The sequence below is a fragment of the Ranitomeya variabilis genome, chromosome 7, assembly GCF_051348905.1.
Source record: "Ranitomeya variabilis isolate aRanVar5 chromosome 7, aRanVar5.hap1, whole genome shotgun sequence".
NCBI classification, from domain to species: Eukaryota; Metazoa; Chordata; class Amphibia; order Anura; family Dendrobatidae; genus Ranitomeya; species Ranitomeya variabilis.
Window position 1 is genome coordinate 62,811,420 of NC_135238.1, and position 16,172 is coordinate 62,827,591.

Below are 16,172 nucleotides of genomic sequence, written 5' to 3' on the forward strand. Positions count from 1 at the left end.
TGTAGCGGAACTAGCCCGATTATTAAGGGCAAACTCAGCCAACGGCAAGAAAGTCACCCAATCATCCTGATCCGCAGAAACAAAACACCTCAAATAAGCCTCCAGAGTCTGATTAGCTCGCTCCGTTTGTCCATTAGTCTGAGGATGAAAGGCAGACGAAAACGACAACTCAATGCCCATCCTAGCACAAAAGGATCGCCAGAACCTGGAAACAAACTGGGATCCTCTGTCAGACACAATATTCTCAGGAATGCCGTGTAAACGAACCACATTCTGAAAGAACACAGGAACCAGATCGGAAGAGGAAGGCAGCTTAGGCAAAGGTACCAAATGGACCATCTTAGAAAAGCGATCACATACCACCCAGATGACAGACATGCCCTGAGACACCGGGAGATCTGAAATGAAATCCATGGAAATGTGTGTCCAAGGCCTCTTCGGGACAGGCAAGGGCAAGAGCAACCTGCTGGCACGCGAACAGCAAGGCTTAGCTCGAGCACAAGTCCCACAGGACTGCACAAACGACCGCACATCCCGTGACAAGGAAGGCCACCAAAAGGACCTAGCCACCAGATCTCTGGTGCCAAAAATTCCCGGATGCCCTGCCAACACCGAGGAATGAACCTCGGAAATGACTCTGCTGGTCCACTTATCAGGAACAAACAGTCTGTCAGGTGGACAAGAGTCAGGTCTACCAGCCTGAAATCTCTGCAACACACGTCGCAAATCCGGAGAAATGGCTGACAAGATAACTCCCTCTTTAAGAATACCAACTGGTTCTGCGACTCCCGGAGAGTCAGGCACAAAGCTCCTTGAAAGAGCATCAGCCTTCACATTCTTTGAACCTGGTAAATACGAGACCACAAAGTCAAAACGGGAGAAAAACAATGACCAGCGGGCCTGTCTAGGATTCAGGCGCTTAGCAGACTCGAGATACATCAAATTTTTGTGATCAGTCAAGACCACCACACGATGCTTAGCACCCTCGAGCCAATGACGCCACTCCTCAAATGCCCACTTCATGGCCAACAACTCCCGATTGCCAACATCATAATTCCGCTCAGCAGGCGAAAACTTCCTCGAGAAAAAGGCACAAGGTCTCATCACAGAGCAACCAGGGCCTCTCTGCGACAAAACGGCCCCTGCCCCAATCTCAGAAGCATCCACTTCAACCTGAAAGGGAAGTGAAACATCAGGCTGGCACAAAACAGGCGCCGAAGTAAACCGGCGCTTCAACTCCTGGAAAGCCTCCACGGCTGCAGGAGCCCAGTTAGCAACATCAGAACCTTTCTTGGTCATATCCGTCAAAGGTTTAGCAATGCTAGAAAAATTAGCAATAAAACGACGGTAGAAGTTAGCAAAACCCAAGAACTTCTGAAGACTCTTAACTGACGTGGGTTGAGTCCAATCATGAATAGCACGGACCTTGACTGGGTCCATCTCCACCGCAGAAGGGGAAAAAATAAACCCCAAAAAGGGAACCTTCTGTACTCCAAAGAGACACTTTGAGCCCTTAACAAATAAAGCATTCTCACGCAAAACCTGAAACACCATCCTGACCTGCTCTACATGCGAGTCCCAGTCATCAGAAAAAAACAGAATATCATCCAGATAAACGATCATAAATTTATCCAGATACTTCCGGAAAATATCATGCATAAAGGACTGAAACACTGAAGGAGCATTAGAGAGCCCAAAAGGCATCACCAAGTACTCAAAATGACCTTCGGGCGTATTAAACGCGGTTTTCCATTCATCTCCTCGCTTAATGCGCACAAGGTTGTACGCACCACGAAGATCTATCTTGGTGAACCACTTGGCACCTTTAATTCGGGCAAACAAGTCTGACAACAGAGGCAAAGGATACTGAAATTTAACAGTGATTTTATTCAAAAGCCGATAGTCAATACAAGGTCTCAAAGATCCGTCCTTCTTGGCCACAAAAAAGAATCCCGCACCAAGAGGGGAAGAGGAAGGACGGATATGCCCCTTCTCCAGAGATTCCTTGATATACGAACGCATTGCGGTATGCTCAGGTACAGACAGATTAAATAGTCTTCCCTTAGGAAATTTGCTACCTGGAATCAAATCTATGGCACAGTCACAGTCCCTATGAGGAGGCAGTACACTGGACCTGGACTCGCTGAACACATCCTGATAATCAGACAAATACTCAGGAACTTCCGAAGGAGTAGAGGAAGCAATAGACCCCGGCAGGGAATCACCATGAATACCCTGACAGCCCCAACTTGACACAGACATTGCCTTCCAATCCAAGACTGGATTATGAGTCTGTAACCATGGCAAACCCAAAACGACCAAATCATGCATTTTATGCAGAACAAGAAAACTAATCACCTCCCGATGTTCAGGAGTCATGCACATGGTTACCTGTGTCCAAAACTGCGGTTTATTTTCTGCCAATGGCGTAGCATCAATACCCCTCAGAGGGATAGGATTAACCAACGGCTCAAGAACAAAACCACAGCACTTGGCAAATGACAGATCCATAAGACTCAGGGCAGCACCTGAATCCACAAACGCCATAACAGGGTAAGAGGACAATGAGCAAATTAAAGTCACAGACAAAATAAATTTAGGTTGCAAATTACCAATGGCGACAGGACTAACAACCCTTGTTAGGCGTTTAGAGCATGCTGATATAACATGTGTAGAATCACCACAGTAAAAACACAACCCATTCTGACGTCTATGATTTTTCCGCTCATTTCTGGTCTGAATTCTATCACATTGCATCAAATCAGGTGTTTGTTTAGACAACACCACCAGAGGATTAGCGGTTTTGCGCTCCCACAAACGCCGGTCAATTTGAATAGCCAGCGCCATGGAATCATTCAGACTTGTAGGAATGGAGAAACCCACCATCACATTCTTAATGGCTTCAGAAAGGCCATTTCTGAAGTTTGCGGCCAGAGCACACTCATTCCACTGAGTAAGCACGGACCATTTCCGAAATTTTTGGCAATACACTTCAGCTTCATCCTGGCCCTGAGAAATAGCCAGCAAGGCTTTTTCTGCCTGAACCTCAAGATTGGGCTCCTCGTAAAGCAATCCGAGCGCCAGAAAAAACGCATCAATATTTGCCAATGCCGGATCTCCTGGCGCTAGCGAGAAAGCCCAATCCTGAGGGTCGCCCCGTAAAAAAGAGATAACAATTTTAACTTGCTGAACTGAGTCTCCAGATGAACGGGGTCTCAGAGATAGAAACAATTTACAATTATCCCTGAAATTCCTAAACTTAAATCGGTCTCCAGAAAACAGTTCAGGAATAGGTATTTTAGGTTCAGACATAGGACTACTGGAAACAAAATCTTGTATGCTTTGCACACGAGCAGCAAGCTGGTCCACACTTGTAATCAAGGTCTGGACATTCATGTCTGCAGCAAGCTCAAGCCACTCAGAGGTAAAGGGGAGGAAGAGAGGGAAAAAAAAAAAAAAAATTCAGAATTTCCTTTCTTATATCCCACTTCTGCAATGCATTAAACATTCAATGTTGGCTCGAGGGCGCCTGGCATACTGTTATGACCCCAATGGCAGAGGGTCTCAGGAATCAATACCAAGTCTGCAAACACAAAAAAACAGCTCACAGGGCAGTGGTAACTGGGCTGACCATATATCTAATCCTAGCACCACAAATAGAAGTAGCCGGGGAACGTGCCCACGTTGGTTCTAGACGTCTCGCGCCAGCCGGAGAACTAACTAACCCTAGAAGGGAAAAGAAAGACCTTTCTTGCCTCCAGAGAAAAGACCCCAAAAGTTGGATACAAGCCCCCAACAAATAATAACGGTGAGGTAAGAGGAAAAGACAAACATAAGAATGAGCTAGGTATTTAGCAAAGAGAGGCCCACTAGCTAATAGCAGAATATAGTAAGATGACTTATATGGTCAGCAAAAACCCTATTAAAATATCCACGCTGGATATTCAAGAACCCCCGAACCGTCTAACAGCCGGGGGGAGAACACCAGCCCCCTAGAGCTTCCAGCAAGGTCAGAAATCACATTTAGTACAAGCTGGACAAAAATAGTAGCAAAGCAAGTAACTAAACAAACAAAGAAGCAAGACTTAGCTTAATTTTGCAAGAGCCAGGACGAGCAGACAGGAGCAACAGAAGGATCTGATTACAACGATGCCAGGCACTGGACTAAGGATCCAGGAAGTTAATATAGCGACACCCCTGGACTAACGACCCAGGTGAGTGCCAAACAGAAAAAAGACAATCCCAGAGTCATACCACTAGTGACCACAAGAGGGAGCCAAAAAGTCTAATTCACAACAGTGGGCTCAAATAGCCAAATCAACACCACTAACTCTGTGAGGGTAGCCCTATTATGAGAGCATGACCATTACCACCTATCACCAGCGGTCCAGGGGGCAGGAAGCCCAACGCGTGTCGCCACCTAGCGTGGCTTCATCAGGAGCAAGTGCCTGTGTAAGACGCTGACTACTATATATACAAACATAATGTGTACCTTATCAATGAAACCCCCATCAGCTGGAGGAAAAGACGCCATGGAGGCATTGCTCGTAATGCTGGCGTACCGGAAACCCACGATGCTAGAGAGGCCGAGCTAAAATGAGAGTGCCAATATGGCCGTACATGAGTTACTGCGCCTGCGCTCACCCACGTTAATGGGTATATACGCCGCTTTTACATAGGAGTACCAATATGGCCGAAAACACGCATGCGCAGTGTCCCATGGAAGTTTGATCACCGGGTAAGTAGACAAAAAAGCTAGAATGGGATTGCCATTAGGGTCATGCATGGGACCAGTGCACATGCGCCAAGACAAGTTAGTAAGTATCCACACCACTGATACAAAGAGATGCCAAATGCGGCGAAGATATTGAATACACCCTATGGGCTGAATCCCTGATAGAAAGAGCATCGGGTGAATGAGCAGAACTGCTGAAAGTATCAAAGATTACATACGATCATGCAGTGTGCTGACAAATCCTCATTGGACAAACCCCAAATAGCGCACACAGAAGCCCACAAATGAATATATATGGGCAGATCTTATTTATATGGAAGAGTAGAACTACTGATGTAATTGCTGCACTTATACGGCAGCTGCATGATGTTAAGAACCCCAAATCAGACATTATCTTGTTAGTCCATATAGCAAAGGTGCAGACAGATGGCTGTGATGTCAGAGCCAAAATTACTGAGACATAGGAGACATAGCTCTAATAATATAAAGTACCCTAAATGCATGATTACGGATGACAAACGTTATCATGACCAGCTACTCATATATCAAAAAAGGTCTTTATTAACCATTTAAACCTACAAAAGAAAAATGCTAGTATCAAGGGTAAGGACAAATATTCATTCTACCTGTACAAAGATGTATTCCAACTCATATTCCAGCAAATGTGGAGTATCAGAAGGCTAGACAGCCCGGCCGAAAATATATATAATAGAAGATGCTGTAAATTATACATGGCATGGACCAATTTGGAAATATGTATGGTGCCAGAACAATGGCAAAGGGAAGCCGCTGAGATGATAGGAACCATATGGTGGTAACTATACATGATAACCAAAAATGTGCTTTTGTGTCAAACCACTAATGGGAGACGATGACTCAAAAGGTCTACTTTCGGAGATGGAGGCTGAAGAGGAGGAGGTGCAGGAGCTGTAGACTGTGGGGACAACCCAGATAGGACCCAAAATACTCGGGGTTGTGAGGACATGCACCATCCCAAGTTCGGACTGGGTCCTGGCTTCCACTGTTTACCCAGTGTGCCATCAGCGAGATGTAACATCCCTGCCCACAAGCACTTACCACATGTCTGTGGTTAGGTGGACTTTCCCTGTAACAGCATTGTGGAGGGCACGTGTAACATTGTGGGATACGTGCCTGTGTAATGCCGGGATGGCACATTGAGACAAATATTCCCGCATGTTCCGGGCCTTGCGTTCCAAGGACAGGGGTATGGACAACTGAATGCTGTGCTGGGACAAGGACGTGGACGTGCTTGTTGTTGGTGCTAGCTGAGTTTGTGTGCAACTACAGATGCCGGGCAGGAGGCATCTTTGCATGCACCATGGACAGGAGATAGGCTTGCATGCACAACAGCAGAAGAATTGGTGGTATCACCCGCAGACACTGTTCATGGAGCCTGGTGTTCGGCCAACAAAGTCAGGTGCTTTCCTGCCATGTGCCTGATCATGCTGGTGGTGGTTAGGATGGTAGTTTTGCTACCCCTGCTGATGCGGACATGGCCGGTGATGTAAATGGCCTTTGTGGGGTTATCGGCAGAGTCTTTAAAAAACAACCAGACTCTTACGAGGACATTCAGTGTCTTCATCTCCCACACCACCTCCTCACCTCAACCCCTGTCTTTCGGTGTTACCCAAATATAAGTTCTAGGACCCCCTACTCTTCTCCATCTGCACCTTCGGCCTGGAACAGCTCATGTGATGGCACGGTTTGCAATATCATCAGTATGCCGATGACACAAATCTGTACCTGACATCACCTCCTTACTGACCAAAATGACACGTCTTCCCGCTATTTCATCCTTCTTTTCTGCTCGCTTTCAAAAAGTGGACATGGACAAAATGGAATACATCATCTTTCAACCATCTCACGCTGAGTAGACATGAGAGCTGAGTATGCATCTTTCGGTACCACTTTAGTAAGATGGAAAGTTTGCCCAAGAGAAAATGAATTTCCAGACATTCACAGCCTTTTTTGCACATTGTTTGCAGCTGTGATCTTCATCTTCTTGGTGGGGATGTGGTAAAGTTCAAAATCATCATCAATACAATCATCATCCATATCTTGTAAAGAGGAAATATTGAGTTTCCCAGGGTCATGGTTATCTACGTTTAGTGGCATTCCTTTAACAATGTTCGTTACACTAAAACAAATTATTATCGGCTGTGACATTTGAATATTATTGGTAATATGTATGGGTGAAGATGAAAAACCTTGTGCCACGGGTGTGTTGATAGTTACGGACGGTGCACTTCTCTTTAAACTTAGTTTTTCACGAGCATCCATCAGTTTGTTTGGTTTTCCTCCAACACTGATCTGCTTTCTCTAATTCAGCATCTCATCAACATGTTGCACTTTGCCCTTTATACGGACACGTGTGTCTTTGGCAATATATTTTTACGGGCATTTTTTATGCCGAACTTCACACGCGCATCTGTTACACCGATCTTCTGACAGGCATGAAACACATTCTGGTAATTGGTGGTGGGCCGGCTAAATGACTAATCATTGTAGGCTGTATCCTGGATTTCATACCTCCCATAGCCACTGGTGTTATTAATCCTGTACGTTACCATTCCTGTCGTCACCATTCCCCTTTCCTGATCACTTCATCCAACGATTCGTCCGCCATATTTTTACTAAAAACCTGCACCTTCCCTACAGAAACTGTGTAGGAAACCATGTTACTGTTTTCCAAGGTATTTATGATGCCCCTTAAAAAAAAAAAAGTACACACTATGTTGATATGTACCCCCCAGGGGGAAATGTTTTTTACCCCATACACTTAGTGTATGGGCATTCCAAGTATAGGTGAAGCGCTCCTTTGTAATGTGAAATTTTTTTATGAAACACTCCTCCTTGTTTCTTGCAAGGGGGATTGTGGTGCATGCAAATTAGGACCAGGCTTTGCATTCACTTCAAGGAAAAACTTTATGGTCATTAAAAAAAAAGAATAATGGAAACTTTTGTTTCATGTGGACATCCAGTACGTGGTTTCAAAGGGTTATTGGGGTGCATGTAACATTGGTGCAGTCCAGGCCTTGCGTTCAATGCATAAGAAAACAGTATGGGAGACACACTTTCTTCTAATGGGAACAAGTTTGTTATGAGGCGGTAAAGTACATCTGCTGAAAGGCTTATTGGGGTGCATGTAACTTTGGAACAGGCCAGGCCTTGCATTCAATGCATAAGAAAACAGTATGGGAGACACAATTTCTTCTAATGCGAACAATTTTGCCATGAGGCCGTAAAGTACATCTGCTGAAACATTTATCCCATAAACTTTATTCCTGTTTTACTTGGACGCCCAGGGCCACGGACCGGATCACTGCTGCCGTGACCACATTCCTTTTAAGAAGTATCCCACGGCCCTTGGTGGCGCTCCACATTCTTGCACCTGCTTACACTGACTCTGGTGTTCATTGAGCTTGAAGTTCACCTTTAATCTGTTTAGAAGTTTTTCTGGGCTCTTTTGTTACCATTCGTATTATCTGTCTCTTTGATTAGTCATCAATTTTCCTCCTGCAGCCACGTCCAGGGAGGTTGGCTACAGTCCCATGGATCATACATTTCTGAATAATATGTGCAACTGTAGCCACAGGAACATCAAGCTGCTTGGAGATGGTCTTATACCTTTTACCTTTAACATGTTTGTCTATAATTTTCTTTCTAATCTCCTGAGACAACTCTTTCCTTTGCTTCCTCTGGTCCATGTTTAGTGTGATACACACCATGTCACCAAACAGCACAGTGAGTATCTGTAGCCCTATATACAGGCCCACTCACTGATTCCAAGATTGTAGACACCTGTGATGCTAGTTAGTGGACACACCTTGATTTAACATGTCCCTTTCATCACATTATTTTCAGGGGTACCATCATTTTTGTCCAGGCCTATTTCATGAGTTTTATTTTTTTACAATTCTGTGGAAGCATGGCTGAAAAGCACTGTCTGACTTTCAGAAACAAAAGATCACACTGGCGCTCACCACAGGGTGGACAGCTGCCTCCCCTAAGAGGGGATGAGAAGTGCCAACCCCTGGCTGCTGGAATCAAAAACAGGATCTGTGCCTATCCTATATATATGAACAATACTAAACACAAAGTGTGATGCCGCGCTTAGGGGTTAAGTAACTAGTGGTGCTTAGCTAAGTGACTGTGCACCGAAAAGAATGGATTGGTGGCAGAGGCAAATTGAACAAGTTCCCCTTGTTAGTTGCTGTAATACATATATAGTTATGAAGATAAGCGCTTACCCTATTTGTTGTGAACGTGCGTCCTCTGGATCAGAGTTCTGATGAAGAAGGTCGTTTGCCTTCGAAACGCATTGGTTACCCTCCTCTTTCTGGTCCTAACTGCGCTCCGTAGAAGTGTGACGTCACATGTAGGCACGCGCGAGCAGGTATCGGCACTCCGGCAGCCATATTCCTCCAGCTGTAACCAGGGACGCCTTCGGCCGAGGCTCCCTGGTGTTACGCAAGCTGTGACGCGCCTCCCCGCTCCCTGCCCTCGATACTTACCAGCAGCAGACAGCAGACTCCACAAACTCCTACCTCCCCTCTCTGCGTACTCAACGCCGATCGGCCACGCTACCCCGAGGTACCCTGATCCAGAGGACGCATGTTCACAACAAATAGGGTAAGCGCTGATCTTCATAACTATATATGGTATTACAGCAACTAACAACCCCACTAACCCCAACACACTACTAACCCTAATCTTAACCCTATTTCCAACGCTAACCCTAATTCCAACCCTAACTCTAATTCCAACCCTAACCATAAGGCTATGTGCCAACGTTGAGGATTCGTGTGAAGATGTTTCCGCACCGTTTTTGGAAAATCTGCAGGTAAAAGGCACTGTGTTTTTCCTGTGGATTTACCCCAGATTTCCAGTGCTTTTTGTCCGGATTTCACCTGCGGATTCCTATTGAGGAACAGGTGTAAAATGCTGCGGAATCTGCACAAAGAATTGACATGCTGCGGAAAATACAACGCAGCGTTTCTGCAAGGTATTTTCTGCACCATGGGCACAGCAGATTTGGTTTTCCATAGGTTTACATGGTACTGTAAACGTGATGGAAAACTGCTAACCCTAATTACAACCCTAACCCTAGTTCTAACCATAACCCTAGTGGAAAAATAAAAGTAAATATATTTTCTTTATTTTATTATTGTCCCTACCAAAGGGGGGGTTTATTTACTATTTTTTTTTATTTTGACCACTTTGATAGGTTCTATCACAGTGATCAAAATGTACCTGGAATGAATCTGCTGGCCGGCAGATTCGGCGGGCGCACTGTGCATGCACCGCCATTTTGGAAGATGGTGGCACCCATGGAGAAGATGGACAGACAGCGGGAGGGATACCGGGACTCGGTAAGTATGGGGGGTGGGATCGGAGGAGGATCGGGTGGGAGCGGACAGGAGGACGGAGGGGAGCGGAGGACAGTAGAGGACAGGACGACGATGGAGGGGAAGAGATCGGTGGATCAGTGGCGGGGGCAGATCATGATCTCCAGCCATGGCCGATGATATTGCAGCATCGGCCATGGCTGGATTGTAATATTTCACCAATTTTTTTCTTGGTGAAATATTACGATTGCTCTGATTGAAAGTGAAAATGAAACAGTCACTTTCAACAGCCAATCAGAGCGATCGTAGCCACGGGGGCCGAAGCCCCCCCCCCCCCCCCCCGGGCTGAAGTACCACTCCCCCTGTCCCTGCAGGTCGGGTGAAATTACAGTTAACCCTTTCACCCGACCTGCAGGAACGCAATCATTCTGTTACACAGCATATGCGTCACAGGTAGGATTGGCACCGGGATCCGGTTGCATTTATTTGCTTTTTTAGCGTTCATTGGTTTATAGAGTGGTTGTACCGCTGTTTTGTGATGACAACTGTATGGACATGATTTTTAATGATTTTATGTTTGAATTTATGCTTTTATTATTATTATTATTATTTATATAGCACCATTAATTCCATGTGGTGCTGTACATGAGAAAGGGGTTATGTACAGGGTTATAGATATCGTTTACAGTAAACAGGTTTACAGTGACAGACTGGTACAGAGGGTTGAGGACCCTGCCCTTGCGGACTTACATTCTATTTAAAAGAACTTTAAAAATGTTTGCTTTGTGATGCCATTTAGTGATGAGGGAATATACTCATGAAATATGCTCGAGAAATCTTGAGTAACGAGTATATTCGGTCATCACTATTGCCATTTACTGGACCTCCGTTTTTGTATATTTCTGCAGATACACCTACAGTTGTGCTCATGTAAGTTTACATACCCCAATAGAATTTTTGCTTTCCTGGCCTTTTTTTTTTTTTTAGAGAATATGAATGTTAAGCTTCCAGTTCCTGTAAATTCCTAGGCTGTCTAGCATGAACGACGCACTTGAGATCTCCCCAGATTGGCTCAATGATAATGAGGTTAGGAGACTGAGATGGCCACTCCAAAACCTTCACTGTGTTCTGTTGTAGCCAATGACAGGTTGACTTGGCCTTATGTTTTGGATCGTTGTCATGTTGGAACATCCAAGCACGTCCCATGTGCAGATTCCAGGCAGATGATTTAAAATTTGCCTCCAGTATTTGCTGATAAAATGCTGCATTCATCTTCTCTTCAACTTTGACCAAGGTAATGACTATACAAAGTTACATAGTTACATAGTTACATAGTTACATAGTTATTAAGGTTGAAGGAAGACTGTAAGTCCATCTAGTTCAACCCATAGCCTAACCTAACATGCCCTAACATGTTGATCCAGAGGAAGGCAAAAAAAACCCATGTGGCAAAGAGTAACTCCACCATGGGGAAAAAAATTCCTTCCCGACTCCACATACGGCAATCAGACTAGTTCCCTGTGTAGCGCCCCCACCGCCGCAGGGCCGAGGGGTACCCGGTACCGGGCCTCTGAGTCTCTGCTCCTAGGGTTGTCACGGCGGCTAGGCCCCGGTCCGTGACCCTGCCGTGGGGCGTACAGTCAATGCTAGGTGTGGATGTTGGTGGTGCAGTTGTGGGGTGCAGGTCGCGGTAAATAACGAGGACACCAGGTTGCAGTCTCTTTACCTCTTTACTGGAGATCTCTGAGTCCTCAGTCCAGAATATGGTTCACCAGGCTGCGCAAGTCCGGCCGGTCCAATGGCACCTCCAGAGTTCACTTCACAGGTGGAAATCGGTGCCTTCCTTCTTAGCGCTATGTGTTGTAGTCCTTCCCTGCTATGCTTACGGAAAGTACCCCACAACCGTTGTGTCTGTTTCTTAAGTTCCCTCACAACTCGATTAAATGATGTTCTTCTAATCTTCCGTCCCTTCCTGATGTTACAGTTAGAACGGCACCTGTTTGTCGGATAGGCCTGGAGTTCTTCCGGGACCCTAGAGACGCCCCTCTCCCGCAATTGCCTCCCAAGACTTCATAGGTGATATGTGTTAGACAGCCCGCCTTAAACTGACTGTCCTGCCGCTGTTTAGAGTATTACTTGAAGCTGGTTATTGTAATACTCCCTCGGCGTTCCGGCCACCGGTAGTGCGCCTCAGTAGGGTGTTGCTCCGGTCTTACAGCACGACCCCTACTGGTATTCTCCTATTGCTTGATCTCGTTTCTCACTCAGCACAATCTATCTCGCTTCTAGTCCTTTCTTGGGTCCCGCCGCTTCCCGGAGCTGGCGCGGACCCGTTACGTTCTTTTCAATGACAAGCCTCTGTCAGGATCCCACCCCTGACAGAGACCCTACTGTCTCTTCCTCCACAACACCCTCTGCCACTAGGTGTTGCTTCGTCCAATCCAGTCAGCTTTCTGATCTAACTTACTGCCTGACCCCCAGTTTACCCACTATGGTGGGGAGTGGCCTAATGAATAGAACCCTTAGCTCCCCCCGGAGGCCCAGCTGTGAAATGTATTGGTGTCTGTGATACCTGATCAGATGAACTCCTTCAGTGCCATCGGACGCGCCGTAGCTCCCCTTAGTGGCGGAGCCACAGTACTGCAACGACCAGGACTCTGGGGCGCTGCACTCCCCCCTGGTTAAACACAGTACTCCGGGACTGGGAAGAAAACAACAATACAAGTTAGCAAAAAGACATACAATTTTGTTGAGTGCAATAACAGTAAGCATATTTGAACAGGCTTCCCTTTATGGGAGGTAAGGACACTTGAACGTTACAAACATAGTAAAATATCATAGCAACATGCTATAATTAACTTCTGTTACCCAACCGGGTATTCTACTAAGTGCAAAATTGTTGAACAATAATTTAACATTGCCTTTAAGGACATACACTCTGAATCCACTAAAGACCTTCCTATAATCACATTATAAGGTAATTTAACTTCTTCATTCTCCTTCTTTAAATCTGCAGGACCGCCTGTCCTATCGGCACCAGACCTACTGCCTCTCCTTTCTGTTACAGGACCGCCCCGTTCAGCCAGGGCCTACTGCCTTTTCAACTACTATACACAGTATAGAACATAACATTGCTTTCAGTTTAAGAGCACTGAGTCATCTCTACTTGACTCCTATCAGGACTCAGGGTTTACCTTCTATCCTAACTATCTATCAGCATTATCAAAAACATTTTCTATCGAACATTAGCCTTCTCATTATCTTTCTGTCTACTATGCATGCTGGACACCACGTCTATCTCTACGGGTCCACTGCATCCTTCTTCTAGCTTTCACCCTTTTCTTCTCAGAGCACATTATCAATATTCCTTCACATTTAACCAGTTAAACACATATAACTTTTCTCATATAAACATTATCGTCATTTCCTTTGGTCAAGACATTATTGCTACTCATCTTAAGCAATATTACTATTGAATCGTGACAAATGAACATCCCCTTTAAGAGAGGACCAAGTTTCTATGAGGTAGCGTATCTTCTCAAGCTACCAGTCCATACTCAGTAAAGGTTCCAGTGCGGTATCTTCGCAAAGAGTCTTTAAGTAAAACCAGTAGGGAGCGCCTTTAAGAAGGTGCAAACTATATACAGGAAAAAGTTTGTATCATGCACGGTCCATGATTACTGCAGTTCTTTCAATCTTGTGCAAACTTGAAGAAAGACAAACAAAACAAAACACTAGGGATCCCGGGTCAACAAAAGGATCCCATTAAAAGTTAACCCTTTACGGGTATAGCAACAAAGTAGTGGAACAGTAACTATTTACAGATTCAGGGTATCGAGGTTTATTCTTCTAAAGCTGGAGGCGGCTTCCGCGAGTACCGGTCTCCCCCCGCCACCACATAGAGGGCGTCCGCACCCTGGATAGGGGTCTGGGTACTCACGGTTCTCCTTGGAGTGATGGCCCGCAGGCATTTGGCGCACAGGGAAATCGGGGCAATAGCCGCCGGTCTTGAGGAATCATCAGAGGATGGTACGGTCACTTCCGGCTTGTATTTGCGTACGTGCAGGGCATACCACCCCTTATCCCCCCAATGGCGGGTGTACCGAACCCGGTCTCCTGGGTAAAGATCCCGGCCTGGGTGTCCTTCAATGAGGTGCGCCTCTACATCCCGCCGGTTTACAAACACTTCCAAGGCAAGACCGGGCTCCTTAATGAAGCCCCAACCTCCTTGCAGCCGGAAGGTATTGATCACGCCATAGCGCTGCGGCCCCCAGTTCTCCTCTGCAACTTGCCTGACTTGGGCTTTATTCTGAAGGTCCTTCTCTCGCTCAGCCTGGCGCTGGAGCTCCTTCTTGCGGGCCCATTCTTCCTCTTGCTGGCGCAGCTGTTGGCGGTACTCCCGCTGGCGGATGACTTCGATACTCTCCCCCTCCTCTTGGGCATCCCCTGGGAACCCCATCAGGTTGGTAGTGGCCGCACGGGTCCATTTGAAGGTTACCCATTCTCCCTGGAGCTGCGTGGGTTGTTTGATGGGCCGTAGGGGGCGATCGGCTGTCTGCAGAGTTTCCCAGGGCCTCTCGCACTCGATGCGGCTACACACTCGCCCGGGTGGTTGTGGTGGGGGTGAGTCTACATCCACCAGCAGGGGCTCTTCAATCGCCACGCCGGGATCGGCGCGGTTACCTGCCTCCGATGCACCCCCGGTGTCGGCCTCCTCCGTTGTCGGCTGCAGGGCCGATACCTGGTGCGGGGGCGGCTCCTCGCCAGGAGTGGTTGCTCGCTGGCACAGACTCCGGAACTGCCGGCACAGCTCCTCCACCTCTGCCCCGAGGATTTCCTGGTTAGCGCAGCCTGGTATGGACTCCGCCGGCTCCCATTGGTAGAACCCGGCACGGGTCTTCTCTCCCTCCCCGGGGTGACTTCCGCGCTCCATGCTGCCAATCGGATTCTGCCTCGTGGTCTCCAGAAGTTCCTGCCCCTCCCCGTCCGGAGGGCGGCCTTTCTCTCCTCCACCATCCCACACTAGGAGGCGGGCCCTCCTCCTTGATGGGCATATTCTTTGGACATAGTAATATCGGTGAGGGGCGGGCTCCATTTTCGCGCCACTCTTCCAAGCTACGCCCACGAGGACACGCCCCATGCTCCCTGCGCGCCACATAGTGTTATAATGGCGGCGGTTTTGGCGGGGAATGTCGGAACACAGTCTTTGCAACATAATACAGTCCAAACACAATAAATCACAGTTCCAAGGCACACATGACCTGATTCTTCAGGCTTAAGTAGATCCTGTTCGTGACGCCAAGTTTGTAGCGCCCCCACCGCCACAGGGCCGAGGGGTACCCGGTACCGGGCCTCTGAGTCTCTGCTCCTAGGGTTGTCACGGCGGCTAGGCCCCGGTCCGTGACCCTGCCGTGGGGCGTACAGTCAATGCTAGGTGTGGATGTTGGTGGTGCAGTTGTGGGGTGCAGGTCGCGGTAAATAACGAGGACACCAGGTTGCAGTCTCTTTACCTCTTTACTGGAGATCTCTGAGTCCTCAGTCCAGAATATAGTTCACCAGGCTGCGCAAGTCCGGCCGGTCCAATGGCACCTCCAGAGTTCACTTCACAGGTGGAAATCGGTGCCTTCCTTCTTAGCGCTATGTGTTGTAGTCCTTCCCTGCTATGCTTACGGAAAGTACCCCACAACCGTTGTGTCTGTTACTTAAGTTCCCTCACAACTCGATTAAATGATGTTCTTCTAATCTTCCGTCCCTTCCTGATGTTACAGTTAGAACGGCACCCGTTTGTCGGATAGGCCTGGAGTTCTTCCGGGACCCTAGAGACGCCCCTCTCCCGCAATTGCCTCCCAAGACTTCATAGGTGATATGTGTTAGACAGCCCGCCTTAAACTGACTGTCCTGCCGCTGTTTAGAGTATTGCTTGAAGCTGGTTATTGTAATACTCCCTCGGCGTTCCGGCCACCGGTAGTGCGCCTCAGTAGGGTGTTGCTCCGGTCTTACAGCACGACCCCTACTGGTATTCTCCTATTGCTTGATCTCGTTTCTCACTCAGCACAATCTATCTCGCT